Source organism: Coregonus lavaretus, assembly GCF_964263955.1.
Source record: "Coregonus lavaretus genome assembly, contig: HAP1_SCAFFOLD_2620, whole genome shotgun sequence".
Classification (NCBI taxonomy): Eukaryota; Metazoa; Chordata; class Actinopteri; order Salmoniformes; family Salmonidae; genus Coregonus; species Coregonus lavaretus.
In genome coordinates this window covers 11,769-28,995 of record NW_028158724.1, presented here as the reverse complement: position 1 = coordinate 28,995, position 17,227 = coordinate 11,769, and the positions used below count along the sequence as shown (strand labels likewise).

Here is a 17,227-nt window from a genome sequence, read left to right as displayed (position 1 = left end):
CTACAGTACTTAGTGAGTGAAGGCAGGGTATCATAGCAGGACAGTAGTTTAACATCACTACAGTACTTAGTGAGTGAAGGCAGGGTATCATAGCAGGACCGGAGTTTAACATCACTACAGTACTTAGTGAGTGAAGGCAGGGTATCATAGCAGGACAGTAGTTTAACATCACTACAGTACTTAGTGAGTGAAGGCAGGGTATCATAGCAGGACAGTAGTTTAACATCACTACAGTACTTAGTGAGTGAAGGCAGGGTATCATAGCAGGACAGTAGTTTAACATCACTACAGTACTTAGTGAGTGAAGGCAGGGTATCATAGCAGGACCGGAGTTTAACATCACTACAGTACTTAGTGAGTGAAGGCAGGGTATCATAGCAGGACCGGAGTTTAACATCACTACAGTACTTAGTGAGTGAAGGCAGGGTATCATAGCAGGACAGTAGTTTAACATCACTACAGTACTTAGTGAGTGAAGGCAGGGTATCATAGCAGGACAGTAGTTTAACATCACTACAGTACTTAGTGAGTGAAGGCAGGGTATCATAGCAGGACCGGAGTTTAACATCACTACAGTACTTAGTGAGTGAAGGCAGGGTATCATAGCAGGACAGTAGTTTAACATCACTACAGTACTTAGTGAGTGAAGGCAGGGTATCATAGCAGGACAGTAGTTTAACATCACTACAGTACTTAGTGAGTGAAGGCAGGGTATCATAGCAGGACAGTAGTTTAACATCACTACAGTACTTAGTGAGTGAAGGCAGGGTATCATAGCAGGACAGTAGTTTAACATCACTACAGTACTTAGTGAGTGAAGGCAGGGTATCATAGCAGGACAGTAGTTTAACATCACTACAGTACTTAGTGAGTGAAGGCAGGGTATCATAGCAGGACAGGAGTTTAACATCACTACATTACTTAGGCTCTCTAATCACATACTGCACATGTAGCATCAGAAGACCAAGGTTAAGGAAGTGCTACAGGTGTGTGTGTGTTAACAGAGCTGTGTCTGTCTGTGGTTCAATGTGTGTGTGTTCTTTACAGGGCTCTGTGTGTACCAGGTGATAACCCATGACTTATGTATTTAGATGGTTGTGCAGTGACTGCTGATGAGTGACTTTAATGATGTGTGACTTTGAGTAACAGTAGATTTGGCCCCCTGCTTGACACATATTACTGTGAGCCCTCTCAAAGTAAACAGTGTTACTCTATTTCATACAAACAGATGTTTGATACTCTTCCAAAGTCAAACAGGTAAAGTGACACTTTGACAGAAAGACGCTATAAAACGGTTTGTGCAATTTATGAGTGTACCTGTGTTTCACTCACAGGTAACACACACTTTACAGTCTCAGCTGGTGTCTGTGTGTGTGTGTGTGTGTGTGCGTGTGTGTGTGTGTGTGTGTGTGTGTGTGACACCAGAGAATGTGACCTCTCTAGACTGCTGACAACAACATTGGAGACAGCATCAAGAGGAGATGATAACACATTTGAATCATTCTGCGCCTCAGGCGACACAGCGATGGAAAGGCACTGTGTTTGTGTGTGTCTAAGTCTTTCATGTTGAGTTCTAACGTAATTGCCTAGAGACAAACTCTATGTCTAGGTCATGAGTTCATCACAAACCCTGTGTTTGTGTTATTCTCCATCAGACCTGGGTTCAAATACTATTTGAAATCATTTAAAATACTGTATCTGTGCTTGATTTATCTTGCCTGTTGGAATGGAACCAATAGAAGAGTCTTGAAACTGTAAACTGCAAACCCTGCCTCCCCTGGCACTCCAGGCAGGCTAAAGCAAACGTTCAAAGTATTTGAACGATTTCGATTAGTATTTGAATCCAAGTCTGTTCTCCATATGCCGATAACACTAATAACTGGTATTAGATGCCAGTTTAATTATTTGTTATTCTTACATTTGTCTATTGAGGATTATAAAGATGGCGCAACTTTGGGAATTGGAGTGAACCAAACCACTTGATATAGAGGTGACTGGTGCTGAGAGTCGTTAGGCCCTGGGGCTGCCCCAACAACATATTAATTACAGACTCATTTATAGATGTATTTATGCAGGCTCATAAAGCTGTTTTCCTCCAGTTGATTAAACCCAACCATACAAATATATGTATGCATACATTCACACACACACACATTTGGGCACACACAGAGAGAGAAATAAGTATATTTTTGCACAAATGCGTACACACAGAACAAACAAACACAGATACTAGCATTTACACGCACCTTTCAACCCACCCACATAGGCATACCTACACACAGACAAATCTCTTATCTTTCCACTCTAAAAGTAGTTTTTCTCCAGTATCCTTGCATGACAGTCACCCAGAAACCTTGTCACCCAGAAATCTTGTCACCCAGAAATCTTGTCATCCAGAAAGCTTGTCATGTAGAAACCTTGTCATTCAGAAAGCTTGTCATGTAGAAACCTTATCATTCAGCCAAGCGTTCATAAAGGTGTGAAAGAATAAGATGTCTCCAAAAGCACTCAGTCTAACCAGAGAACAGTTCAGCAACACCAGAGACTAGACTGTATACAGCAACACTGACTCACCCTCTGGCTGACAGTCACACAGATAAATACACACTCACAAACATGGTGGAGGACACACAGTTTGCATCTGAAAATAGTCCCCTGGTCGCAGGGTTTGGCTCTTTGGCTTGGTGTTAGTGGGCCTCTTCAGACATGGCTATGTGCATGTGTTTATTTATCTATGGGACTGACTGAGGCAATGGAGATTCAGCTGTGTGTGTGTGTGTGCGCGCGTGCATCTGTCCATCCCTGTGTGTTTGAGTGTGTGTGTGTCCTTTCCTGCATCTGTGTGTGTGTGGCCACAACTTATTTCTGGACGGAGGGTCAACAGGCGCAGGGTCATTGAACATGGGGTCACCACTTCACTCTTTCTGTCCATCTCTAACCCATCACCACTTCACTCTTTCTGTCCATCTCTAACCCATCACCACTTCACTCTTTCTGTCCATCTCTAACCCATCACCACTTCACTCTCCATCTCCATCTCTGCCCCATCACCACTTCATCCCTTCATTCTTTCACAAACGGGTGCTTAACGAATGTCAGGTCCTGTTCACCTCTATATCCTCTTTCTCGTTCTCTGATGTTCTCTCTCTTCCTCCTACTCTCTCTCTTTCTCTCTGATTCTGTCTCCTTAGTCCTCCACCACTATCTCCCCATCGCTCCCTCTCCCTCCCATCTCTTTCTCTCTCCATCTCTCCCTCTCTCGACTGTCGGATCTCCCATTTATTCCTACTCCCTCTCTGTCTTTCTCTGTTTCTCTCTCCTTAGTCCTCCACCACTATCTCTCTCTCTCTCTCTCTCGCTCTCTCTCTCTCGCTCGCTCTCTCTCTCTCTCTCTCTCTTCTCTCTCTCTCTCTCTCTCTCTCTCTCTCGCGCTCCATCTCTCCCTCTCTTCCAGTCTGTGTGACTTATGACTTCAGTCCTCCCCAGGCTGTTGAGAACAAAGCAGTGTGGCGTTAATGGTTGAACCACAGCCTCACTTTGTAGTGGCAGCCACTCATCTGTTTACAACATGTCCATATTAGAAATAGCAAGATCACTATAAACCAGCCCATATTGAAGATGGCCTGTGTGGGATACATGGAGGGAGGGAGAGAAATAGAGGAAACGCTAGATGTTGACGGTTGACTTTTTAAGTCACCTTTGGGGCTTCTAAGATTCTTGGAAAGAGTCTTCTGTTGATTTAATAGGTAACCTGACTAGTCCTGACTTGTATCACAATCACAACTGGGTCATGTTCGTTAGGGCATAGCATATTCAAATGTTTTGCAATGGAACGGAAACAAGTGTTTCTTAATGGACAAGCTCAGATAGGACTTCCCAGTTTTTTCTTTGGTTTCGTACCATGTAAATACGATCACGGTTTTACTAACGTTGATCGTGTAATAAGGTTGAAGTTTGGATTTGCACACACACACACACAACCACTTCTCTGTGCGTATGGCAGCTCGTATGGTAGCCGATAACAGTACTATTAGTGGTGACTGAAATAGACCCAGGGGAGAAACGGAGGGGCCAAGGACCTCAAACATACAGTGACTCAACCGGAGCTGGTGTGTGTGTACAGTACCAGTCAAAAGTTTGGACACACCTACTCATTCAAGAGTTTTTCTTTATTTTTACTATTTTCTACATTGTAGAATAATAGTGAAGAAATCAGAACTATGAAATAACACATATGGAATCATGTAGTAACCAACAAAGTGTTAAACAAATCAAAATATATTTTATATTTGAGATTCTTCAAATAGCCTCCCTTTGCCTTGATAACAGCTTTGCACACTCTTGGCATTCTCTCAACCAGCTTCACCTGGAATGCTTTTCCAACAGTCTTGAAGGAGTTCCCACATATGCTGAGCACTTGTTGGCTGCTTTTCCTTCACTGTGCCGTCCGACTCATCCCAAACTATCTCAATTGGGTTGAGGTAGGGGGAATGTGGAGGCCAGGTAATCTGATGTAGCACTCCATCACTCTCCTTCTTGGTAAAATAGGTGTGTTGGGTCATTGTCCTGTTGAAAGCAAATTATAGTCCCACTAAGCCCAAACCAGATGGTATGGTGTATCGCTGCAGAATGCTGTGGTAGCCATGCTGGTTAAGTGTGCCTTGAATTCTAAATAAATCACAGACAGTGTCACCAGCAAAGCACACCCACACCATAACGACTCCTCCTCCATGCTTTACGATGGGAAATACACATGCAGAGATCATCCGTTCACCCACACCGCATCTCACAAAGACACGGCGGTTGGAACCAAAAATCTCCAATTTGGACTCCAGACCAAAGGACACATTTCTACCGGTCTAATGTCCATTGCTCGTGTTTCTTGACCCAAGCAGGTCTCTTCTTCTTATTGGTGTCCTTTAGTAATGGTTTCTTTGCAGCAATTTGACCTTGAAGGCCTGATTCACACAGTCCCCTCTGAACAGTTGATGTTGAGATGTGTCTGTGACTTGAACTCTGTGAAGCATTTATTTGGCCTGCAATTTCTGAGGCTGGTAACTCTAATGAACTTATCCTCTGCAGCAGAGGTAACTCTGGGTCTTCCATTGCTGTGACGGTCCTCATGAGAGCCAGTTTCATCATAGCACTTGATGGTTTTTGCGACTGCACTTGAAGAAACGTTCAAAGTTCTTGACATTTTCCGTATTGACTGACCTTCATGTCTTAAAGTAAGGATGGACTGTCGTTTCTCTTTGCTTATTTGAAGTGTTCTTTCCATAATATGGACTTGGTCTTTTACCAAATAGGGCTATCTTCTGTCACAACACAACAGATTGGCTCAAACACATTAAGAAGGAAAGAAATTTCCCAAATTAACTTTTAAGAAGGCACACCTGTTAATTGAAATGCATTCCAGGTGACTACCTCATGACGCTGGTTGAGAGAATGCCAAGAGTGTGCAAAGCTGTCATCAAGGCAAAGGGTGGCTATTTGAAGAATGTCACGATCATCAAAAGGAGTAGACCAAGGCGCAGCGTGGAATGCGTACATCTTTATTTAGAGTACTTACACAACTAACAAAACAACAAAACGAAACGTGAAGTCCTCGGTTAACAAACAAACCAACACGGAACAAGATCCCACGAAACACAAGTGCACAATAGGCTGCCTAAATATGGTCCCAATCAGAGACAACAAGCAACAGCTGATTCACGTTGCCTCTGATTGAGAACCACCCCGGCCAACATAGAAAACACATGAACTAGAAACTAAACATAGAACACAAAACATAAACACTACACACCCTGGCTCAACATAAAAGAGTCCCTAGAGCCAGGGCGTGACAAAGAATCTCAAATATAAAATATGTTTTGATTTGTTTAACACTTTTTTGGTTACTACATGATTCCATATGTGTTATTTCATTGTTTTGATGTCTTCACTATTATTCTACAATGTAAAAATAAAGAAAAACCCTTGAATGAGTAGGTGTGTCCAAACTTTTGACTGGTAGTGTACGTGTGTGTGTGTGGTAAACATGCCTACGTCAGAGTGTGTGTGTGTACATGTATGTGTGTATGGTAAACATGCCTACGTCAGAGTGTGTGTGTGTACATGTATGTGTGTATGGTAAACATGCCTACGTCAGAGTGTGTGTGTGTGTGTGTACTTGAGCGAGCGTACTCATCAGCACTTGCTGTGATTTCAGTTGGGCCTACTGACCCTAAGGCAGACACTCACACACAGTAGCAGCAGCACATCCGCTAACCATTACCCTATCTAGAAACTCTATTGACTGATCATTAAATCTATATGTGGGTAAACGTTACGAGTTAGTGTTCATCTGAGCATTTGTTTCTTTAGTTTAATTTCCATTAGTCATTAATAGCAAATGGTTAAATATCTGACCCAGGGTTCAAGGCTGTGGTCAAACAAAACTAAGGATGAGTGTTTAGGTTCTTTGTGTGTGCAGGCCCAGCCACTGTTTACAATGACCGTTGCAGTTCCTTCTCTCTCTCTCTCTCGATCTATTCCCCCCCTCCTGTCTCCCCCTCTCTCTATCCTTCCCTCTCTCCCTGAATTCCCCCACCTTTAAGTTTCTCCAGCCACTACCATTCTAGCCTGGGTGGGTACCAGTTGTTTGTGTCATCATGCCAAACATGACAAGGAGATAGAATGATAGCACAAACAGATCTGGGACAAGGCTACTACTCTCCTTCGCTCTTTGACCATCCAAATCGTTCTGACTCTCTCTCTCCTTCCTCTACCCACCCTCACTCTCTCTCCCCTCTCCATCTCTCTCTCTCTCTCTTCCCATCTCTCTGGTTCAAGGCTCATTTCCTAATGACAGTGTTGGCCCGAGGTAATTACAACCTTAGATTATGAGTCGTTTATAATTTTTTACAGCCTCACTGAAACACTGCAATTTGCGGTGGATCTCTGGGATATGTTCCCTCTTTCTCTCTCTCTCTCGATCTCTCTCGCTCCCTCCCTCTCGTCCTCTCTTGTTCCCTCTCTCTCGCTCTCTCTCGATCCCTCTCTCTCTCTCTCTCTCTCTCTCTCTCCCTCTCTCGCCTTTTCTCTCTGGCCCCAGTTCTCCCTTTTGGTTAGTGGCCGTTTTGCCATTTTACAGATTTTTGGCATTTTCCATGGAGAAAAAGATTGGTTGATTCCAGTCAAAAGGCTGAGAGGGCAGTTTCTGAATCTGAACGTCTGTCTTTCCAACCGTACATCAGTCTTTCAGGGGGAACATCTGTCTCGGGGGCCCATCTCTCTTCTTCAAATGTGGGGTTCTGAACGTTGGCGAGAGGGAATGTGTGAGACAGGAGTTATTTGTGGTTTGCGTTCGGCTCAAGCCGGGCTCCGCTTGTAGCCTTTGCGTGCACGTGTATATTTATGCAGAGGTTTTGAAGTGGTTCTTTGGAACGCATCATTTGGCTCGAACTGCTTGAGTCTTCTTCAATTTGGCTTGGCAGGCAAACACCGTGAGGGGATCGGTTTGCTTTTCGCATACCGCCGGGTCAGCATTGATGTGCGAGGCCTTTTGAAGTGATTGAAGCCAGGGGCTTTCTTTAAGCGCTCTGCCCAGGAAAGCTGCTCTGACTCTGGGACGTAAACAGTGGCATGCCCTGTGGATTGTGGAACACCTGATTCTGGTGGTGGTGGGATGGAGGCCTACGTTCAACTCATGATGACACTGTGACTGTAGCTAAGACCCAAATAAACACACACAAACAAATGTGTGTGTAGGCACAAACATACTCCAAACACGCTGATTGTAACACATACACTCCGACACACACCCCCTTGCTAATTGGGATGTGCGCTCGCTTTCACGCGGTTTCGCTAATACAAAACACACACAGGTTTCTTCTGCCTTGCCAGCTCCATCTCCCTGCCTGCTGTGTGAATGCCCTGCTCCCTCCCCCTTCCCCCCTCCCCCCTCCCCCTCCTCCCCAGGCCTCCTCGCCTCGCCACCTGACTTTTAACCTTTTAACCATAATCCCTCGTTGTAGAGGGTGGAGGGCCTCAACCTAATCCCTCGTTGTAGAGGGTGGAGGGCCTCAACCTAATCCCTCGTTGTAGAGGGTGGAGGGCCTCAACCTAATCCCTCGTTGTAGAGGGTGGAGGGCCTCAACCTAATCCCTCGTTGTAGAGGGTGGAGGGCCTCAACCTAATCCCTCGTTGCAGAGGGTGGAGGGCCTCAGACGACCACTCCTAACTGGGTATAAAAGGGGGGCTACTGGCTGGAGTACACTGTGGGATATGAACATCTTTGCTCTTAAAGACGAGAGGAGCAGAGCAGTAGTCTGGTCCTGTGTGTGTGTGTGTGTGTGTGTGTGTGTGTGTGTGTGTGTGTGTGTGTGTGTGTGTGTGTGTGTGTGTGTGTGTGTGTGTGTGTGTGTGTGATTTCAATACCTCTCTCTGACAAGCGTTGTGGTGCCATAAATATGCATGTAGTCCTAATTCAAATTCATTAGATACAGTTAGATGGCAGAGGACAGTTAAACTCAGAATGCTTTGTCCTGTTCCATGACAATGATTGGTGCTAAGGCATGTACAGTTAGTTTCAGATATATGACCACGTCTGAAGAGCCTTACTGTACCGTGCTGTGCTCAGTGTAATGTTAGCAGAGTGTCATATGTTCTTTTAAATCTGACAAAAGTAGCACACTCCTCTGTCTCTCTCTCTCTCTCCCTCTCTATCTTTCTCTCTCTCTCTTTCTATCTCTTTCTCTCCCTCTCTATCTCTATCTCTTTCTCTCCCTCTCTCTCGCTCTTTCTCTCTCTCTCTCTCTCTCTCTCTCTCTCTCTCTCTATCTCTCTCTCTATCTCTCTCTCTGACTCAAACCTCTGACACACATAATGAACATGACTTCTCAGAATAACTCCTGCCACATTGGATATGGCTTTTGGTATCCCAAACTAGCCTGGCACCCATAGTTGATTTTGCTACGTTTCAAATGGAAGCAGTGGTGAGCGCATCATTCAGTCTGGTTTAACCAGGCTAATCCCAAATGGGCAGCACGGTTGGTTTCAACATGGAACGTCTGTGTTGTACTCTTGTCAATGCCAAACCAAACAGAAGACAAGACCCTCCAGACAGAGTTCAGAGAATAGAAGGGTGACACTGCCTGTTTTAATGCTGCATCCCAAATGGCACCCTGTTCTCAACATAGTGCGCTGCTTTTGACCAGAGCCCTGTGGGCCCCGGTAGAAAATGGTGCGCAATATAGGGAATAGGGTGCCATTTGGGACGCAGACGTTGTGTCCAGGGACGTGAGGGGTTGGGACGTTAGACTGGTCTTTAGGTGTCAGTTAAGGGGAGAAATGGGCTGTAATGCTGGGTGCTTGGTGAGTCTGTGGAGTGATGATTGCAGGCCAGTGGCACTAGGCTGGCTGTGTTTGCCTTGGCAGGATAGGGGGACACGGGGTAGACGTGTGTGTGTGTGTGTGTGTGTGTGAGAGAGACAGGGGGGGACGTGTGAGTTTGGACAGTGCAGCAGGAAAATGCTGGTGGGATGTTATTATGTTATTCTGACACTGGTAGACTGGGACTTGTCATCACACAGTCTCCTACATGCACACTTCTCCCAAAAAGATGAATGGCAGTTTTAGAATGACCCCGAAGCAGAGATTAAACCCTGGTGTGGTCATATGTCTGAAACAAATGCCAAGAGTGGCTGTCTGTCTGTCCCTCCAGGGGTAATGTGTGTGGCTGTCTGTCTGTCCCTCCAGGGGTAATGTGTGTGGCTGTCTGTCTGTCTGTCCCTCCAGGGGTAATGTGTGTGGCTGTCTGTCTGTCCCTCCAGGGGTAATGTGTGTGGCTGTCTGTCTGTCCCTCCAGGGGTAATGCGTGTGGCTGTCTGTCTGTCCCTCCAGGGGTAATGCGTGTGGCTGTCTGTCTGTCCCTCCAGGGGTAATGTGTGTGGCTGTCTGTCTGTCCTTCCAGGGGTAATGTGTGTGGCTGTCTGTCTGTCCCTCCAGGGGTAATGTGTGTGGCTGTCTGTCTGTCCCTCCAGGGGTAATGTGTGTGGCTGTCTGTCTGTCCCTCCAGGGGTAATGTGTGTAGTAATCTCTCACACCTGTCTTATTGTTAAATATAATCTTAGTAGTGAGATTTATTCATATTTGCAACCGGGACATGGTCTACATTCATTTTGACTTTTTTATGATGATCATTGATACATTTTCGGTGGGTCAAGTTTTTAGATGTGTGTGTATGTGTGTGTGCGTGCGTGTGCTTGTTTGCGAACATGCTTGGTTGTGTGCGTGCTTGCGTGATTATGCACATAATGTGTGTGAGTGAGCAGGAGAGGAGGGGGCCTGCCTCTCTCTCTCTGACAGGAGGCCTGTGTTTTAATTATTTGAATGGTGTTAAACAGCCGATCCCCACTGACCCTGACCAGGCCTCACCTCCACGAGCTCCCAGTCACAAGAGGGGTCCAAGGGCCACCGGATTATCCACCCAGTCAGTGTGTGTATGTGTTTTACATTAATATCCTCAACACACACAGACACACGGACAGAAGCTTGCACACATAGACACACACACACACACATCTATACACACGTACTCCTAGTCTAAATCTAGGGTCTTGGCAGTTGTTGAGGTTAGACAATCCCAGTGATTCCTTCTTCTCTGTGATCTCAGTCAAGTATCACACTATACTAGACAAAGGAATGTTTGCTTATCCCTTGTTTTTTTCCTCTTTCCACGTCTCCATCTCTCTCTCTCTCTCTCTCTCTCTCCCTTTCTCTCTCTCTACTTTCCTTTCTCATCCGCTGTTCATCGCATGAGAATTATTTCAATCTCCCAGCCACCGTCTCTGTCCCCTCCAGAAAGCCTGTCTCTTAGCACTGAGAAGTGACAGGGTCTTCTCCAGTGCCAAGAAGTCGGTGCTCAAATACTGAGACACACAGCAGAGGAGATAGTAGAACCCACCACAGGAGGCTGCCGAGGGGAGGATGGCTCATAATAATGGCTGGAATGAAGTGAAGTAGTGAATGGAAGTGGTATCAAACACATGGAAACCATGCGTTTGATGTATTTGATAGCATTCAATTTATTCCATTGCCACCATTACTATGAGCCCGTCCTCCCCAAATAATGTGCCACCAGCTGCCTGTGGTACCCACGAAACACAGATAGGAAGGAGACAGACCATAAGGGTGTCTCAGTTAATGTGTCTGTTGTTATAGTGACACACTTTCCCCTGACTTCTCATTACCTATCCATGCCAGGGACAACGTTTTGTATATATGGATCTTGGTAGTCAAAATTAAACATTAAAATGTGTCTACTGTATAGCACATACACATGTTAATTCCTTACGAATAGCCACACTTCTGTTCAAGCCAATGTCAGTCTGTCTGTCTAATATGTAGCCTGGGTGAGAGGTCAGCAGCTATAGGCTACATACAGTACTTGACTGTGTAATGACAGCTTCATCTCTCCTTTCAAAACACATGGGGCGAAAATAGTCCCCCCGTGAAGATGATCTTAGCTAGAAGGGTTAACAGAGGGCTTTTGGAGTAGTTTACCCAGCCATCTGTTGGGCCCGCAGGGAAAGATTAAGCGATTTTCCGTGCTTGTGTGCGGGCGTGCAGAGCCCGCGGATGGATCTCGATCAGAAAGAAGACTGTTGCTACATCCTCAATATTCCAAGGGTTGGAAAATTGGCCTCAGTGGCGAAGATGCAAAGATAGCATATGCGATGTAGCGGTTCTCCTTGGCGAGATAACATGAACAGCCTACTATGCGCTCATCTGGATGTTGTTTGGGAAGGTTGGACTGGATACGTTTATGATGATCACTGTTAATTCAAGTTTGTTGGCAAAAATAATAGGCCTATTTATGATTTATCACATAGTTTATTGGGAGGAATTGTGAGATATAACCTATAGAATTTAGTAAAGTATCATGCGTTTATCTGTTACGCATTTCAATTACGCATGGGATGTAGGCTTGTAGTAATGAGGAGATAGCTGTTGGAGATTTATTTATATAATTTCCCTACATTTGAAACGTTTTAACAACAGTGTCAGTAGTTTTAAGTTGAAAGGCGACTCGCATGATTTTACTGATGCCTTTAGTGATGCCTTTAGGAAACTCCGACGCACATTAATCATTAGGCTGAAGATCAATAGCTGTTTGAAACAAGAACAAGTGTTTTCCAGATGTTCCGGGTGGTAATGGACACGTTAATAACTGAGTACCTACCCTACAGGTGGGGAGGTAGATAACATTTGTAATGCCGCGCTGCAATAACATTTACATTTACATTTTAGTCATTTAGCAGACGCTCTTATACAGAGCGACTTACATACCATGCCGAAGCAAGACAATGTATAGCCTATGCCTCCTCTCATGTTGAAATAAACATAGCCTAATTCGATTGCGCTAATACGGAACCAAAACTGGCGACTCATTTGAACACTTTATCTTTACATTTAAATGATTGGTTATTTTGTCATGGGACTGCAGGTTATACAAATCAATTTGAGGTCCTTGCTGGCTGTTCTGCTGCAAATTCACAGCAAACCCATGGATAAAAACAGTTAAGCTCGTTTTACCCGGTCTGACCAAACATATTTGCCTCCAATACTATACAAGCCTATACTATTAGCCTACCTTTGAACTCGTGGCGAGCAGAGAAAATTAGACGCTTAGTTTTTGTTTTTTGAAACCATTTGTTTGTTGAACGTCCCTATCCTATAACCTATGCCGTGTGTGTTCTCATGTGAGTCGGTATCCGCACCAGCCGCACGTAGAAAACAGCTTCTCCCGGTGGTAAAAAAGGACCGGCGCGGTCTAGACGCCAGCTCTGCCCTGCACAGCGTCCTGTGGTCAAACACTTTAGCAGCCTACTAGTTAGTGATAAAGTTACGATTGAAGTGTTTCCAGCTGTTGTTACGCACAGATTAGAGCAATGCTGCGGCGTTTGACTTTCCTGGACTCATTTGTTATCGCTCTTTAGGCTATGTGAGTGATTTTTTATATTTGTAAATTATGTGTAAATTATTGAATGTTTTTAAGTGATTTTGTATGTTTAGGCATAAATTACCCTCGGTTTGCATGTTACAAATTCGAAGCTGACAACCTGTTGTTTACAGAATGTTGAAGACGTAGTAGGGCTCTCATTCGGTGCGGTGAGAAGCTGTGCCTGTGTCTGGAATGGGTGAACATTTCACCTCTAGCCAACTCCTGTCATAGAACGTTCAAACATAGCATAACATGGGTGGGAGTGTGGAGTCTGTAGAAGGGTGGTGTGTACCAGTAGGCATATATGTTTCTTAAAAACGAATGTCCCTTTATGAGATTTTTTAAAATAAATAATAATAATAATTCATTTTCAATTTAATGATGTTATTCCTTTTCAATACATTCCTTAAGGTATTCATGCAGAGTTGATAAACACAAGCTTTATCCAAAATCATAGCCCCAAATATTTCTCAGCTATAGGGCTTGTTTTCCCAAACTGCACTACTTTACGCATTCTGCAACATGTCTCCTGCTCAATGATCAATCTGTGTCACACATTTATGCATACCTCACAGACAATGTAATGTAAACGTTGCAGTTTATTCATAAAATCATTCAAGCTTACCGGTTCTGTTCCCTGCGGTAAAGATTGAGTTGCGGGCGCACTCAGAAATGTGTGCTACCTAATATTTTTATCCAAGAGGACCCACCTAGAACAAGTAAACAGTTCAAAATCCTTTAGTCGTCCGTGGTGCACTCTGTCAAAAGTCCCTGAAACTGTGCAACAGCATAAAGTTATTAAAATACATAAAAACTCTTCAGCCACCGGTGTCTAGCGAGTGGTTGAAAGCTCCACGTCGAGGAATGCGCTTCAAGTGTCCGGCGAGAGCCCACAAGCTTCCCGACCAATAGAAAAAAGCGCTTTATTGGCGAATGGAACGGAGAGTTTTAACGAGAATGGGAGGGGCGCTAGAACGCACCCCAGAGCGCTCAAAGCTCCACACTACTCTCGGCTGCAGGGGGTTGGAAAGCAGCGCTCATATGCTGCGCGCTCTCCTCCTTGACAGATAAAGTTGGGGCAACGCAAAAAAAGTTGCCACATTTTTCTTTTAGTTTCACAATGTAAACCTGCAGGACCTGTTTCATTAAGACGCTTATGAGAATGATTTACTTGCAAACTTATTTTGTGCAATTCAGTGTTGACATTTTTTAAAGCACATTTTGAATATGGAATGGTTTGCACTCAAACGACAGTGAACCAGTTTCAACATCTACAATTAGGCCCATTTTTTTTCTTTGCGTTTTAGCCCATTAGTCTATATTTTTTATTCTTGGATATTTGTTCATATGGGCTTGGTGTATGAAATGGAAAAGCAAGCAGCCTTGTATTTTGACTGTCAATCACTTGACATTTGAGAAAAGCACAAGTCAAGTGTTAAATATCTCATTCGCACATATGGTGGCTTAATTGATGAATGTTGTTGCACCGTTAAGCTGGGAGATTTGTAGGCATTGAATACTTCCGACTGCTGAGTAGCCTTACAGCCCACAGCTGGCACCCTATTTTAAAGTGTCTTGGAATCGGTTTCCAACGAGGTGAAGTAACGGGATATCTATCAGTAATGGTGTAACCATGTCACATACTCAGATATATACTTTTAGAAACATATTATGTCTCAGAATTGTCCATAATATAGTTGGAAACAGGACAGGAGTGAACCACAAGGAGCTATTCATTTCAAAATATTGCATGGAATTCTGTTTGTAAGTAGCCTAATTCCTTATATAATATTTGTATATCTACAGGAATCTCAATCTAGGCCTATAAATGTATTTACACAGAGCTCTCTCTTATGATGTGCTAATGACTCGATTTGGGCATCCATAGCAGCGCAGCCATAGGGCGATTCTATGACTATGCTTGTTGACACAAGACTGTGAAAATAATTGGGCCGAGGTCAACTCGCCTCATGCATATTTGTGGGTGGCGTCACTCCCCCGGCTCTGTAGGTGTACCCTGGCTAGGTCCGGCCCCTGCAAGGACAAGATTTAACAAACACACCACAGGGCTTTGGTGCAAGTGTGTGTCTCTGGAAATGTTCAGGACCCTATTCTGTTTGGAATAAGGGACGCTTTTGTTCCATTCTTCAGAATGGGTGAACCATGCTCTATTTAGAGGATGTTAAACTGTAACTGTCATTCCTCATTTATGCCACTGTGGCTCGTTCTTCTTCCACTTCTTCCATAGTTCCATAGTTCACCCACAGTTATGATCCATATAACACACACACACACACACACACACACACACACACACACACACACACACACACACACATCTGTAACACATTACTGTAAATTGCAGGAATAGACAAACGATTTCATGCATGTTCACCACTAGTCCCATATAGTCCATGCTGCAGCTGAGTTTTATGTTTTCAAAGAACATCAATCCTGAATTCTCTGTAGCAGTTTATCACAACCACAGTGATTCACACATACAAATCACACAGCAGTGCCTCTTTCTGCCTCTATTGGGTCTCTCTCTCTTTCTCTCTCTCTTTCTCACTATTTCTCCCTGCTGTTTCCCTACCTCCCTTCTTCCCCCACCCGTATCTCTAACTCCCTCCCACTCTTCTCTCTCTCTCGCTCTCTTAGTCCCAGAGTTGAACCGATGACTGTGCTAAGGTCATACAGGTACAGGCTAAGTTAGTTATTTATCATAGTCATCAGTGCTGTGTATCTTGGAAGCAGTGGTAAGACCACAGTCTCCAGAGCCCAGGAACTCACACACACACACACATACACAGACACACACCACCCAGACTACCCCTGCTCTGTTCTGTTTACCTCCAGTAATCATCAGTAGAATCTAATTGGATGACTAAACTCCCAGAAGCATGAGATACAGCGAGGGAAAAAAGTATTTGATCCCCTGCTGATTATGTACGTTTGCCCACTGACAAAGAAATGATCAGTCTATAATTTTAATGGTAGGTTTATTTGAACAGTGAGAGACAGAATAACAACAACAAAATCCAGAAAAACACATGTAAAAAATGTTATAAATTGATTTGCATTTTAATGAGGGAAATAAGTATTTGACCCCCTCTCAATCAGAAAGATTTCTGGCTCCCAGGTGTCTTTTATACAGGCAACGAGCTGAGATTAGGAGCACACTCTTAAAGGGAGTGCTCCTAATCTCAGTTTGTTACCTGTATAAAAGACACCTGTCCACAGAAGCAATCAATCAATCAGATTCCAAACTCTCCACCATGGCCAAGACCAAAGAGCTCTCCAAGGATGTCAGGGACAAGATTGTAGACCAACACAAGGCTGGAATGGGCTACAAGACCATCGCCAAGCAGCTTGGTGAGAAGGTGACAACAGTTGGTGCGATTATTCGCAAATGGAAGAAACACAAAAGAACTGTCAATCTCCCTTGGCCTGGGGCTCAATGCAAGATCTCACATCGTGGAGTTGCAATGATCGTGAGAACGGTGAGGAATCAGCTCAGAACTACACGGGAGGATCTTGTCAATGATCTCAAGGCAGCTGGGACCATAGTCACCAATAAAACAATTGGTAACACACTACGCCGTGAAGGACTGAAATCCTGCAGCGCCCGCAAGGTCCCCCTGCTCAAGAAAGCACATATACAGGCCCGTCTGAAGTTTGCCAATGAACATCTGAATGATTCAGAGGAGAACTGGGTGAAAGTGTTGTGGTCAGATGAGACCAAAATCGAGCTCTTTGGCATCAACTCAACTCGCCGTGTTTGGAGGAGAAGGAATGCTACCTATGACCCCAAGAACACCATCCCCACCGTCAATCATGGAGGTGGAAACATTATGCTTTGGGGGTGTTTTTCTGCTAAGGGGACAGGACAACTTCACCGCATCAAAGGGACGATGGACAGGGCCATGTACCGTCAAATCTTGGGTGAGAACCTCCTTCCCTCAGCCAGGGCATTGAAAATGGGTCGTGGATGGGTATTCCAGCATGACAATGACCCAAAACACACGGCCAAGGCAACAAAGGAGTGGCTCAAGAAGAAGCACATTAAGGTCCTGGAGTGGCCTAGCCAGTCTCCAGACCTTAATCCCATAGAAAATCTGTGGAGGGAGCTGAAGGTTGGAGTTGCCAAACGTCAGCCTCAAAACCTTCATGACTTGGAGAAGATCTGCAAAGAGGAGTGGGACAAAATCCCTCCTGAGATGTGTGCAAACCTGGTGGCCAACT

The 17,227-nt window shown here is 44.5% G+C and overlaps 1 protein-coding gene across 3 annotated transcripts in view; it reads right to left on the bottom strand.

Annotated features, from left to right (window-relative positions):
• LOC311123660 (vasorin-like) overlaps nt 1–13,876 on the bottom strand; it is a 43,456-nt gene extending 29,580 nt beyond the window's left edge. For 2 of the 3 annotated variants that reach the window (XM_084197902.1, XM_084197904.1), the window contains exon 1: nt 13,611–13,876. The gene's annotated coding sequence lies outside the window, so the exon portion shown is untranslated. The remainder of the gene's footprint in view (nt 1–13,610) is intronic. The other variant, XM_084197903.1, reaches the window with a different exon arrangement.
• Between the last annotated feature and the right edge of the window lie 3,351 nt (nt 13,877–17,227).